The following is a 12,984-nucleotide window of genomic DNA, read 5'->3' on the forward strand; positions in this document are numbered from 1 at the left end:
TGCCCACTTCCCGCTAACCCTTCCCGCTCGGCTGTGGGTCACAGAGTCTTTTCTTCCCAGAAGCAAAGGCCTGAGAGTGAGTTTTTGCATCCAAGGCTGAGCCTTAAATCACACCTTAAAATACAGAATTCCAAGCCTCAGCCAGCTTGGGAACGAGTCTATTTAAGGTGGACGGGTGGGTTCTTCGGGTCCCCAAATCTCAGCACCATTGTGCTGACGTGCCCAGGCCCACAAAGTGGAGGCTTAGAAATATTTCTTTATGAAAAGCAGTTCATTGGGGGTGGGTGGGGGGGGGGGCAGTCATGGATACGTTCATTTGGTGCTTACCGTGTGCCAGGCACTGCTCCATGTGCTTCCAATTAGTCCCAGCTAACAAGTGCAGAGCAGGGATTCGAATGCAGCTCTTTGATGCCAAGCCCATGTGCCTGTGCCTACAGATGCCACCTCCTTCTGGCCCCTTGGAGAAGTCGGCTGGGCATGGCTGCCCTCCCCATACAGGGCACACCAGGTTGAGGTCCCATCTAGGCTGTCCCCCCTGGGTTGGTCTGATCCTCATCTGTCTGTCCTCTGAGAAGGACAGACCAGGGTCCTTGGGCCAAGGCCCTGAAGGACGTGGGTTGGGGTGGGAGTCTGGCAGGACCAGGATCAGGCTTCCTAGAGCCTCGTGGTGGAAGCTGTGGGTGGTGGGGCCTACAGGTTAATGGTTTGGTAAAGAGATTTCTCCAAGGTTTGGTTTTTATTTGCACGAATCCAGTGGTTCTCAACCTTGGCTGCACATTAGAATCACCTGGGAATGTTTTTAAAATCCTGATTTCTGGGCCTCATCCTCCGGAAATTCTGTTTCTTTGTTATGGGGTGAGGCCACAACATTAGTAACAAAGAAACAGAATTTCCGGAGGATGAGGCCCAGAAATCAGGATTTTACAAAGATTCCCAGGTGATTCTAATGTGCAGCCAAGGTTGAGAACCACTGCACTAATTGATCCTCATATACCCCTAACTCCCCCTGCAGCCCACTTGTGTGCGTGCGCGTGCGCGCGCGCACACACACACACACACACACACACACACACACACACTGGTCTTGCTTCCATGAGTCATTGCCCAACTGCCCCAAAGGGTGGGGAGGCTGATTGGTTCAGGCCTGGGGCTTCCTACCCTCTGCTGGCTCAGCAATTTCCAAGGAGCCGGCAAGCATCATGCCCCAGGCTCCACGCATGATCACCCTCAAACCTGTGTGTGCACCCATCTCCTACACACATGGCTAAGGCCACTGCACAGCCCTTGGACAGAGGCACACAGGACACAGGGCTGCCTCCCTCCACCTGTGTTAGCCCCCAGATGTTGGCCTTTGCTCTCTCCTGTCTCTACCCTGCACCATCACCCCTCCCAGACCACAGCTGACAGGCCTACTTCCTGCCTGGAGTCCACCAAGAGGACTTTGCAACACTAAGCCTGAGCCTGGAGAATTCCCACCGCCTCCCTACCTCCTCCATCAACCCTTCACCATCTGGGCGGGGTGGGCCTTGAGCTCGGGCCCCAGGCCCCAGCCAGGCCCCGGGAGTTGGGGTCATGGTCACCAGCACCGGGACGAGCGGCCCTCTAGCTGCCCGAGGACCCCGGGCCTAGGACCTGAAACCCCCAAGAAAGGCTGAGGGACTGCGTCCTGCCCTTCAGCCAGCCACTCACGGGCGGCCACAGGCTCAGAGAACTTTGCTCAACCCCCAAAACTGCGCCAGGGCTGTGTTCTCACCAGCTACCCCGGTCAAAGATCCTGCTCCACAATGAGGCCCATAGAGAACGCAGAAGCCTCAGAGAAGAGGAGAGTGGCCGGCAGACCTTGTGAAAGTTGAGAACCACTGCACTAATTGGGACTCAGCTTCGCCCTTAGGCCTTCACGGCTCCCAGCTCTCCCAGCACCATTGCAAACGTCAGAACTTCAGACTCCGCAGGTCTTTCATAAAGGTTCTCCCTCCCCTGAAAAATACACCCCCCACCCCAGCTAAGGGGATACGGGGGGGCCCTGCTTTCTGCCCAACAGCCTGCAGACCCGCCTTGCAGTCCCTTCCAGGCCTGTTACTCCCCCTCCCAAACCCCCAGCAGCGAGACGTTTGTTGCAGAATCACAGCCTGGTACCAACCACAACAGTTAACCACTGGGCAACACTCCGCAGAGCTGGCTGCTTGCCGCACACTGTCCTGGGCCCCTCCCACGTCCTGAGCTCATTTGATTCTCACCACGATCCTGTCTCCTGTCGTTATCACTGCATTTCACAGATGAGTAAACTGAGGTGCAGAGAAGGTAAGGAAACCCCCAGAGGTTATTTGCACAATAAACTAGGGCTGGAAGCCGGGGTGCCAGCTCTCAAAAGAGACCTTGGCTCCTAACCACCGAGCTGCATGGCCATGACCTTCCCTGGCCTATCTGGTGGGAGGGTCACAGGCCAGTTCGAAAACAGAGTGGGGCCGGGTGATGATGGCACTTTCCATCTCTGCTGGGGGCCCAGTGGGAGGGCCAGCCTGCTCTTGGAGGGGTACAGCCTGGGCCCCTCCTGCTGACCCACATCCCCAAGGAGGGCTGTTGACTGAAAACTGCAGGGAATAAAAATAGCTGTTGCTGATGAGGCAGATCGGGGGCCAGAGCACATGAAAGGCCTGCGGCAGGGGAAGTGGAGGTGAGGGAACCTGGGATTCCCCAGCCTCATAAGCACCTTCTGATGGAGCCCCAGGGAGACCTGGCCTGTCCCTGCCACTGCAAAGCTGGGGACACACAACTCTAGGGAGACCCATTGGAACCCACTGCCCCCCGGGTCTCAGTAAGGAGCTCTGCCCCCACCCAGCCTGTGCCAGGGTCGGCTCCCCCCTGGGAACAGTGACCCTGGCCGCTGTGGACAGAGCCCTGCTGCTCCCTAAGTGTGCCCCCTTGGGGGACAGGACCCTCTGGCCTGAGCCCTGCTGGTAAGAGGAGTCGAGGGACCGAAGGTTTGTATAACCTGCACTGTGGTTGTTGACACCACCCTCCCCCCCTCCCTCATCTCTCCACTGCCCCCAGGCTCAGGGTTTTTATTTCTCTCCAGCTCTCTCCTGTCACCTGGAGAGCCCTTCCACCCCTCTCTGTAAGGTCCACCTCTCCTCTCCTCTCTAGGACACCTCCCCCTCCAAGCTTCCCTAACCTCACCCCCAGCTGCACCCCTGCCCCTCCTTGCCATTGTCTACACTTTTCTCTGTTCTGGTGGCGGGAGTTGCCCCCAAAGGCAGGGACCTTGTCAGGACCACCCCAACCTTGGCCAAGAGTTCTGTCTTCAGCATCCGCCTCAGGGCTGCCCCTTGGCCTGGGCCTGGGCACGGGGCACAGGACCCTGAGTGATGGAAGCTGCTGGGCAGCCCTGACACCCAGGCCAGCCTGGAGCTGGGAAGGTGACCTCGAGTCCTGACCCCCCGCCCCACACAGGTTCCCAACCAGAAATGACCAGCACGGCCAGGCTGGGACAGGCTCACCTAGAAAGGACCCTCATTACCTCCCCCAAACCCTGCTCAAGTTCCAGCCAAGCCCTTGAGAGATGCCTGGGATGCAGATGATGGTGGACCCTCAGCTATGTCTGGGTCCCCCTCTGCTGCCCCCCCGCCCCCGCAAGGTGATGTGACCTCAAATACTAGTGCGATGACCACAAGTGCCCACGCCCCTGCCACACAGAGTGAGGCCGCTGCCACGGGCAGGGGGCTGGGGATGAGATGACCGCAGAAGAATGTGGAGGGTCCTGGGAGAACCAGCCCTCTCTGCCTTCAACCCCAGCCCTTCACGCCCAGGACTGGGCTCAGTTCAGGGCCCCAGGGCAGTCACAGCCTTGGTCACAGATGCCAGACAACAATGCCCACCCCTGCGCCACCCTGCCTCTCTGCCAGCCCCTCCCCTCTCCAGACTGGCCAGAGCTTGTCTCTAGCTCCTCTCCCCCAGCTGGCTCTTCAAAGGGCCTTCAAGACTCCTTTGGGCTCTAACCTTCACTGGCCCGGGAGGGGGGCGGGATTTATTTCTGTCAGACCTCCGCTGGGTGGGAGGGCGACAAGTCTAGTCCCACCTGGAGGGCTGCCTCCCAGCCTGGGGCTCTGTGAGCCCTCATCTTGACCTGGCCCCTGCCCTGACCCAGTACCCAGGCAATGGGCAGCCAGACACAGTACGTAACCCGTGGACCCCTCCCACCCCAGGGCATTCTTGGAAAGCCTCAAGCAGCCCCCTCCTCAGGGCTCTGTAGACGGGACTTCCCAACCTTTCGACCAAATGCCCCCCTCTGGGCAGCAACAACCCTCACACCCCACTGCCCTTCGGCAGGCCTCAGAACGCCACCTCGGCTCGGCCACTCGCTCCTTCTCTGCTAGCCACTGCCCACCTCCCTCCCAGAGTCCCGGGCGCCCAGCTCTGCCAGCAGGAGGGGGCTGCACTCTGCCCTGGCACAGCACCCCTGCCCCCAGCTCCTGCCTCCAGGCTCCTCCCGAGACCCCCAGAGTCTTCTCAAGCTCCCCATCTTTCCCCCCTCACTGCCGGCGTTCTGGCCGCTAAGTGGGGCCACTCCTCTGGCCCCCTCCCCTTCCTGGCTTCTCCAGGAAAAGAGCCCAACTGTGCCCCCAGCGGGCGGGCCGGGCGGAGAGGCGGCGGCGGGCAGAGCCTGGAGGGCGGCGCAGCAGCCCGAGACGTGTCCTCTGCTGGCATCTCACAGATTCCTGTTGCAGAGAGCAAAGGAGCCGCCGCCGCCTCCCCCCCACCCCCCTGGCCTCCTGCCGCTCCCCACACCCCTGCCAGGCGCGAGCAGGCTGAGCAGGGCACTGCGTGGCTCCTCCACTCCCTCCCGAAGAAACGCAGCCCAGCCTCCGTCCCCCGGTCACCCCGTGCCCCCGCCATGTGTGACCCGGGTGAGACCCTCACCGGCGAGGGCAGGACAGCAGCCAGGCCGGGCGCACAGGGCAGAAGGCAGGGCCGAGAGAGGCGAGTTCGGGGCCAGAGGGTCAAGGCACCAGGACCTTGGGCACGGGCGGCCGAAGAGGAGGGCCGGCGTGGGCAGGACAGCAGTGCCCAGAGCAAAGTGGTGACTTCCTCGGAGCCAGGCTGGGCTTGGGGCCAGGCGGCCTGCCCCTGGGGTGGCCGGCCGTCGGGTGGCGGCCCCGGCGGGGTGCGGAGGGGCGCGGTACTCACCGTTGGCCGGAGCGGAGCTCGCTGTCATGCCCACCTCGGGCTGAGGCTGGGACTCTGGGGGACTTGGCCGGGGGGCCGGGCCAGCGGGACAGCTGCTGCGCTGATGTCACAGGGTCATGAGTGAAACCTGAGGACTGGGCCAGTCTTCAGGTGGGAGCCTCGGCCGCGCTGGCCTCGCCCGGTGAGCGCTGGGCGCAGCCTGGGCCGCCTGGGCGGGTGCCCACGACCCGGACCCGCAGTGCCACACACGCGCCCTCTCACACGCGCACGCACACTCCCGGGGGCACACGCACGAGCCCATCCACGCACTCCCTCTCGTGACCAATGTACATAAACTCATTCTGGTTCGCAAACTTCCTTTCAGGCTCATTTTCAGAAACACCCCTGTGGCACACACTCACACACACGTGGACACACTCGTGGACACGCCCCCCGTGTGCACACACTCACACTCTGACACACACTCGTGCACACGCATTCCAGGTACTCACACACACACATGCTCAGCCTGACACGTAAATCACTCTGCACACAGTCACACAAATGCTTCTGCTCGTGTCCCACCCGTGCACACACGTGTACTGCTCACACCTCAGACACACGCCACACTCAGTTCCGGCTCGAGCATCTATGCTCATTATTACGTGATGCAGCCCTAGGCACTCTCCCGCCAGATGAACACGAAGGCCACGTGCCGACGGACACTAGACTTGTATTGAGTGTGCATCTGTGCACACACTCCCACTTCCAGGCAAGCTCACACGTTCACGCATTTCCACGCACGTTACTTCTATCCATGCAGTTGTCTGCCCACGTACATCCTCCTGTTCACATGTACACAGGGCCACCTATATGTACTTGCGGCCACTAGATTTTTATCAAATGTATGCCTATCTGTACACTCACACCTACACATCACACCCAAACACACACACACACATCACACCCAAACACACACACACACACACACACACACACACCCCAGGCTCAAGGGTCATTTCTCCACCCTCACCACCCCCACCACCCCCACCCCACTGGCTAGCCATCTGTCCCTCGGAGCTTGCGGAGGGGCTCTGGTGGGGGCGGGATGCGGCTGGTTTAGCCCACCTCCCTTCACGCTGGGGCTGTGGTGACCCCTAGTGGAGCAGCTGTGAAATGCCCCATCTCACAGCTCTCCCACCAGCACCTGCCCAGGAGACACAGAATCCCTGGGTGAATCCAGAATCCTTCCCCGAGTCTCCCAGGCTCATCCCCGAGTCTGTCTTTTCTGGCAGCCAGAGCCCCAGCTGAGCTGAGTCCAGGACAGAGTGGACTTTGAGAGGGGCCCTGGGAGGCCTGGGGAGGGGTGACCCTTCATCCTGGGGGTGGCCCAACAGCGCCTCTCCACCCAGGGACTCTGTGTGGACACAGCCTCAGCAGGTGGACCTCCTTGGGGGCCAGGCCTGGCTGTGGTTTGAGCAGCATCTCACACACTCAGAGGTGTGACTTCTAGGCCAAGTGGGAGTTTGGTATTGTCTAAGCCGCTCTCTGTCCTCCTGTGCTCACTGGCCTGACACTTTCTGGAGCTTTACTGCTAATGCCATGCAGGGTCTGCTGCTTCTAGCACTCAGTGGAAAAGCAAACAGTTTGTCTCAGATCCTTCCCAAGGGGTCTCCCCACAGCTGCTCCTTGGGGTCCCTGTCAGCTCTCCTGGCCCTGCTGCGGCTCGTTTGCTTTGCTGATGGCCCCTGCCTGGCACCCCTGGCCACTGTCCGCCTGCTATCACTCTGCTCCGTTGGGTCCTGGAGGAGAGGCGGCGGGAGGCGGCTGGCATTCCCATTTACGGCTCTGCCCTTTGGCCTCTGCCTCGTCATGCCCAGCGCTCTGTGGGGTAAGGCTTTCTGTAGTGAGGGATGGAAGTCACTGAAGGGACTTGCAGCACGCGAGGGGCAGGGCTGCTGCATCCGGCTGTCCGGTTGTCCACTGCACAGTTCTGGGCACCAATCACGTTTGTCGCCATTACAGCTTCGAGCATTTAAAACGATAACTTTCTAGCAGATGGTAGCGGAACGCCTAGAAGGAGGGGCCAATCTTTCTAATTTGCATAAGGTGTCTTTTGGATTAGGGATGGGGCTGACTGGAAAACAAAGCTGTATGTTAAATGTGACTTTTTCTCCACAACCACAGAGGGATGCATGCTCCTTCTTGTGGTAATTTTCCTCCTTCCTTTGGGGAAGGGTCCCTACTCCAAATATGTGATTCTGGTGGGGCTGCTGCCTGCAGGACCGCCACCCTGTCCCGGCCACAGACAGGGCCATGTTACCGGGGCGTGGCCAATCCTCTTGGCCACAGTGGTTGGTCCAGAAGCTGAAGGAGGGCCGATCTTAGTCCTCCGGGACTTATCTGTATTGATACAAAAGAAAGTAATCTCGCCCGGTAGGCGTGGCTCAGTGGTTGAGTTTTGACCTATCAACCAGGAGATCAAGGACTGGGAATCGATCCCCAGTCAGGGCACATGCCTGGGTTGCAGGCTCAATCCTCAGTGTGGGGCGTGCAGGAGGCAGCCGATCAATGGTTCTCTCTCATCACTGATGTTTCTTTCTCTCTCTCCCTCTCCCTTCCTCTCTGAAATCAATAATAAAAATATATTTTTTAAAAAGTAATGTCTCTCTGCCAGGACCCTCTAAGTGTGTCTAGAGTCACTGGAGAAAGTCTGAAGGTGCCTGGGGTGTGCCTCCCACCGGCCTGAGGAGGAGGGAGTGAGACCACCGCACAGAGGGAGCGACGAGGGAGAAGGGGCCTGGAGACACCTTTTGACTCCCGAGCCAGTTAAACTACAAACCAGCTCTCTCCCTGTCTTTCCCTATCGCATGAGCCAGAAAAACACCCCTTTTCCTTAAGCCAGTTCAGGTTGAGTCTCAGTTGTCCACAAACAAAGGAATTCTGCAAAACAGAACTGCCTTTCAGAAAACCCCTCCCTGACTCTCAGGAACTGGCCTCGTCGTGCCCTGTCCCAGCCCCAGACCCCAGCCGGCCAGTCATTTTTCCCCTGAGTCATCTGGTCGGGGTGATTTTCTGGAAGCTTCAGGAGGTGCTCCCCATGGTCGCTGGCACCCCAATTCCAAGGCGGCGGACGGACTTTGAGACGGGTCCTCATCACGGGCATCCCACCGATGCGATCTGTGTGCTTCTCCGGCCCCAGAAGTGCCCCCGGGGCCTGTTGGACAAAACCCCATACACACATCTCACAGGATGACCACGATGTGCAGAAACAGCATCATCAGAGCCTCTAGAAACAAAATAAAACCACAACAAGAAGGAAGGTCTCCACGTTGTGCTCTCAAGCCTCCTTCACCATGTCGTGCCCAGGTGGGCGTGGAATCCTGCAAAGCGGCATTCCACTCCTCTCCTCCAACCCTCACAGTCTAGCTCCTTCCAGTCTGGCTCCTTGAGGGACCGAGCCCAAGAAAAGGGCCCCCGGCCGGGTCCTCTCTCTGCTGGCTGCGCCCTCACTGGTACCGAAAGAAGCAGGGAAGTTTCCACGGGAATGCTTAGGCGCGGCCCTTTTCTCTCCTTTTCTGGGGGAGTAAGGCGGGAGCTCTTTTTCCCAGTCCCATAAATCCCCTTGATTTTACACACACGTTCCCCTATTAGTAGATACGGGGTAACATTCAATGTTCAACTCTTAAGAATAATGCTGCGATGGACACATTTGATGAGTGATCTTTTTCCATGTTTAGTTTAGTCCCAGGAATAGATTTTTACCAAGGCAACAGGGAGGACTTTGGGTACATATTATCTTGGGAGAGTACAAACAAAATCCGCCAAAACAAAAAAACAAACACGTGAAAAGGAAGTAGGTGGAGTGGTCCACGGCTCACAGGAAAGAATAGTAGGCGGGACAAGTCGCCGGACTGATGCTAGATCTTCTACAAGCGAAATAGCTCTGGCAGAGAGGTGCGCGCTTTTCCTTTCTTCAAATAGCAAATGCTTCCGTTTCCTCTGACCAAGAACTCTGATCGAATAGAAGCAGGATCGTTTTGGTTCAGCCCTGTCTTCCAAAGCACACGATTCGCGTAGGGTTAACAGGCAATCTTCTATCGAAGGTATTGAACCAGTCACCTCCAGCCTGCTCTGGGCTCCTTTTAGAGGGGGGAGGGTGATGGCCTCCTTGCTGGCCTCCTTCTGGCCTCCCTGCCTCCAGTTTGCCTCAGCTTAATTCATTGACCACTGTATTCCTAGACCAATTTTCTTTAATGTTTACTGCAGTGTTTTACTTCACCAAACACACATTTGTCCTAGAGCTACTAGAATAGCTTTTGCCTGGAGTTTTCAGCAGCCTGGGGGCAGACAGGGAGAGCGTGGGAGGCTGGTGTCTTAGTTTGGATCCCCCCAAAGGCCTGGATTTGGGAGCAGGCCGTTTCTTTGGAAGGAAATCTCAGGAAGCACAGTGAGGGAGTGGAGAAGTGGGAAGAGGAGAAAAGCCAATAGGCTGTGCGTTTGTGAGCGGGCTGTCACTGGGAACACTGGGGCGCAAGGCCACGGGGAGCGCTGAGAAACGGTGGGGAGGACCCCTCAGAGTTGCCCCACTGAGGCCAGGAGGCTGGGGAGCTTACCATCAACTCCTGTCCCTTCATGCTTCAGGGTTGCTCCTGGGACAGCCTCAGGACTGCCTCCCTGGGCCCAGAAAATGCCCCAGGTGGAGACGGTAGGTGAGTGCAGGGATCAATCGCAGGAGCCCCTGGGGGAGGCTGGGAGGTGTGGTCAGGCCTGGCAGCAACTCTGTAGTTGCTTCTCTCTCTTCCTGCCTCCCTCCCTGGCCACACACACACACACACACACACAAGCGCACACACAAGCACACACACACACAGATATACCTGTGATCTTAAAAATAGAAATAAGAGCCCTAACCGGTTTGGCTCAGTGGATAGAGCGTCGGCCTTCGGACTGAAAGGTCCCAGGTTCGATCCCAGTCAAGGGCATGTACCTTGGTTGCGGGCACATCTCCAGTAGGAGATGTGCAGGAGTCAGCTGATCGATGTTCCTCTCTCATCGATGTTTCTAACTCTCTATCCTTCTTCCTTCCTCTCTTCGAAAAATCAATAAAATGTATTTTAAAAAAATAGAAATAAGATCTTACTATGCTTATTGATTGTTTTCTCAGCTCTTTTGGACATCATTCCACATTAATACAGGGTGTCTCCCAAAAATGTATACACACTTTGAATAGTTATTTCCAATGGCTTAAATCTCAAAAGAACGAACCATTGGAATTAATAATTATTCAAAGTGTGTACAGACTTCTTTTGGGACACCCTATGGATACATTCTGTACCAAGCATGTCAAACTCAAAGGCTAACACGGGCCAAATAAACAAGGTTTAAGTTTATGTGAGCCGCAAAAAACCCAAAAGCTTCAATTTTCATAGAAACGTAGGTTTATTTTGATAGAGACATGCTGGATACAAAGGGCTGAAATAAATGAGTCGTTGTTAACATTAAATAATAGAAAATTTTAATAAATATTAATATTTTTTCTTTAACATTAACTTACCAGACACTGAGTAACTGCGTAAGGCAAATAAACCTATTTTTCTTGTTCTCTGAAAGCGAAGTATTTCCTGTTGCGCACAGCAAACAAGTCAGTCCAAGACTAATGACATGGCAATCGGCTGCTAAAATATTCGCTGCTAGTATTAGTGGAGAGAAATGGTGGGTCTGTGCGTAGGCGCATAAGGGAAATGAATGCAACACGATTATAGTAATCAGTCATTAGCGAACGTTGTAGTTCGTTATTAATAATTATGAATAACAGGATATTGTAAAAATTAAGTTACGGAATTTTTATTTAAATGTTTCTTCCATACCGTTCTATTGGCTGGACCACAAAAATATTCACTGTGGGCCGCATGCGGCCGGTGGGCCACGAGTTTGACATGCTTGTTCTCTACCAACATTGTCATTATATTCCGTCGGGAAGATACCCCATCCGACATTTGTTCTCGCTAATCCTGGCTGACAGAAGCAAAGATGTGAGGAACCCGATGCATCTTCCTTATTTCTCTCGTGCTCACATCCCACCAAGAGCTCTCCATTACCCACATGGTGAATCCCAAATTCCATAACCAGGCCTTCGAGTCTGACCTGTGTCTGCCTGGGCTGCGGGGACCTCCCGCTGCCCAGCTCCTCCAGCTCAGCCAGACAGTTTGACTCACTGGATCATCACAGGCCCTGTCCACTCCCTGCACCTGCACCTCTGCTCGGGCAGTGCCCCAGCCTGGGGTGCCCTCTCCACCCACAGAGTGCCTCCCCTCCCTCAGAACTCATCCCTCAGTGAGGCGTCCTCTCTCTTCAGGATCCACGGTGACTTTGCAGTCTTGTACCTTCGCTCTCTTTTCATGAGTGGGTCTTCGCTCCCAACAGCGCTGGAACCAGGAGGCTACGCTACGGTGTCCCCGTGTTCAGAAGGCGCCTTGCACACACAGGCACCTCCTCGGTCGGTCAAGGCAGCTGATGGTGAGCTCAAGGACAGGTGTGTCTTTCTCCCTGGAAGAGGGTGGAGCGGGAAAGGTGCCCTCCCACTCCCGGGGCCTGTGACCTCAGTGCCCCATCTCTGTTTGTTGGTGGCTGTTGAAGCCATTACCAGTGGTTCTCAACCTTCCTAATGCCTCGACCCTTTAATACAGTTCCTCATGTTGTGGTGACCACCAACTATAAAATTATTTTCGTTGCTACTTCATCACTGTAATTTTGCTACTGTTATGAATCGTCATGTAAATATCTGATATGCAGGATGTATTTAGGCGACCCCTGTGAAAGGGTCGTTCGACCCCCAAAGGGGTCACGACCCACAGGTTGAGAACCACTGCATTAGACCCGCAAGGGCAGTGAATGCGCTGTCCACAGACACCCCCCCCCCCCACCCCACCCCCCGCCCTCCCCTGGAGACAGGGACTGAGGCTCAGAGGAGGAGGTGGAACTGGTCTTTCTGATTTTAGACGCCTGGACTGCCGGGAAGGGCTGCTGAACAGACGTGGGGGGTGGGGGCAGGGCGATGCACGGGGTGCTAATCCCAGCTTCCTGCCCTGATTTTCCTTGACTGTTGCTCAGGGCCTATCTTACGAAGTTCACAGCTACCGAAATAGATCTTTCCTCTCACCTGTTCTTGAGCAAAGAAGACCTTGGTGACTTCCTGTCAAAGAATGCATGCTTTGGTAATTTTTCCAGGATGAGGGACAATAATGGGCCTGCTGCTGAACTCCCAGCTTCTCGCCTTGGCCAAGGAGCAGGGGGCAGACAGCTAAAGGGGAAGAGGGTGGGGAGGTGGGGGAGGGGGTGGGCCAGGGGCCAGCCTTTTCCGTGGACTTGGTTGGTGTTTCCTTCCATGGTCTGCTCCAGAAACCACCCTTGGCCCAAGGATGCCCCTCTGACTCAGAGAGACAGACAGCAGATCCTCTGCCCACCTCACCCCCCCCCACCCCCTCCCCCCCCCCCCCCCCCCCCCCCCCGCCGCCCCTGGCGGATCCTACAGAACTCTCTATTCCTGCTTAACTCATCATCTAGTCATTGGAGCTTTGGGACCTGAAAACAAAGTGTCCTGAGTTAGGGCCACCTCTCCAGCCGCTCACTCATTCACTCACCAAACACAAGCCCCCCGGTCAGGGGCTGGGGTGGGTAGGCGTCTGGAGTTACACGGAGGATTAAGGCGCATACCCAGCCCCGGCGCAGGGGGTTTGGGGGTGGACATCCGGGCCTTTTGGGGGGGTAGGGTCCTGGGGACCCCACGTCCTTGGAGGTGGAGAAAGGGGAGCTGAAGGC

Source organism: Myotis yumanensis, unplaced genomic scaffold (genome assembly GCF_028538775.1).
Source record: "Myotis yumanensis isolate MYYU_CA2020_CCGP unplaced genomic scaffold, mMyoYum1.0.hap1 SCAF_16, whole genome shotgun sequence".
Lineage (NCBI taxonomy): Eukaryota > Metazoa > Chordata > Mammalia > Chiroptera > Vespertilionidae > Myotis > Myotis yumanensis.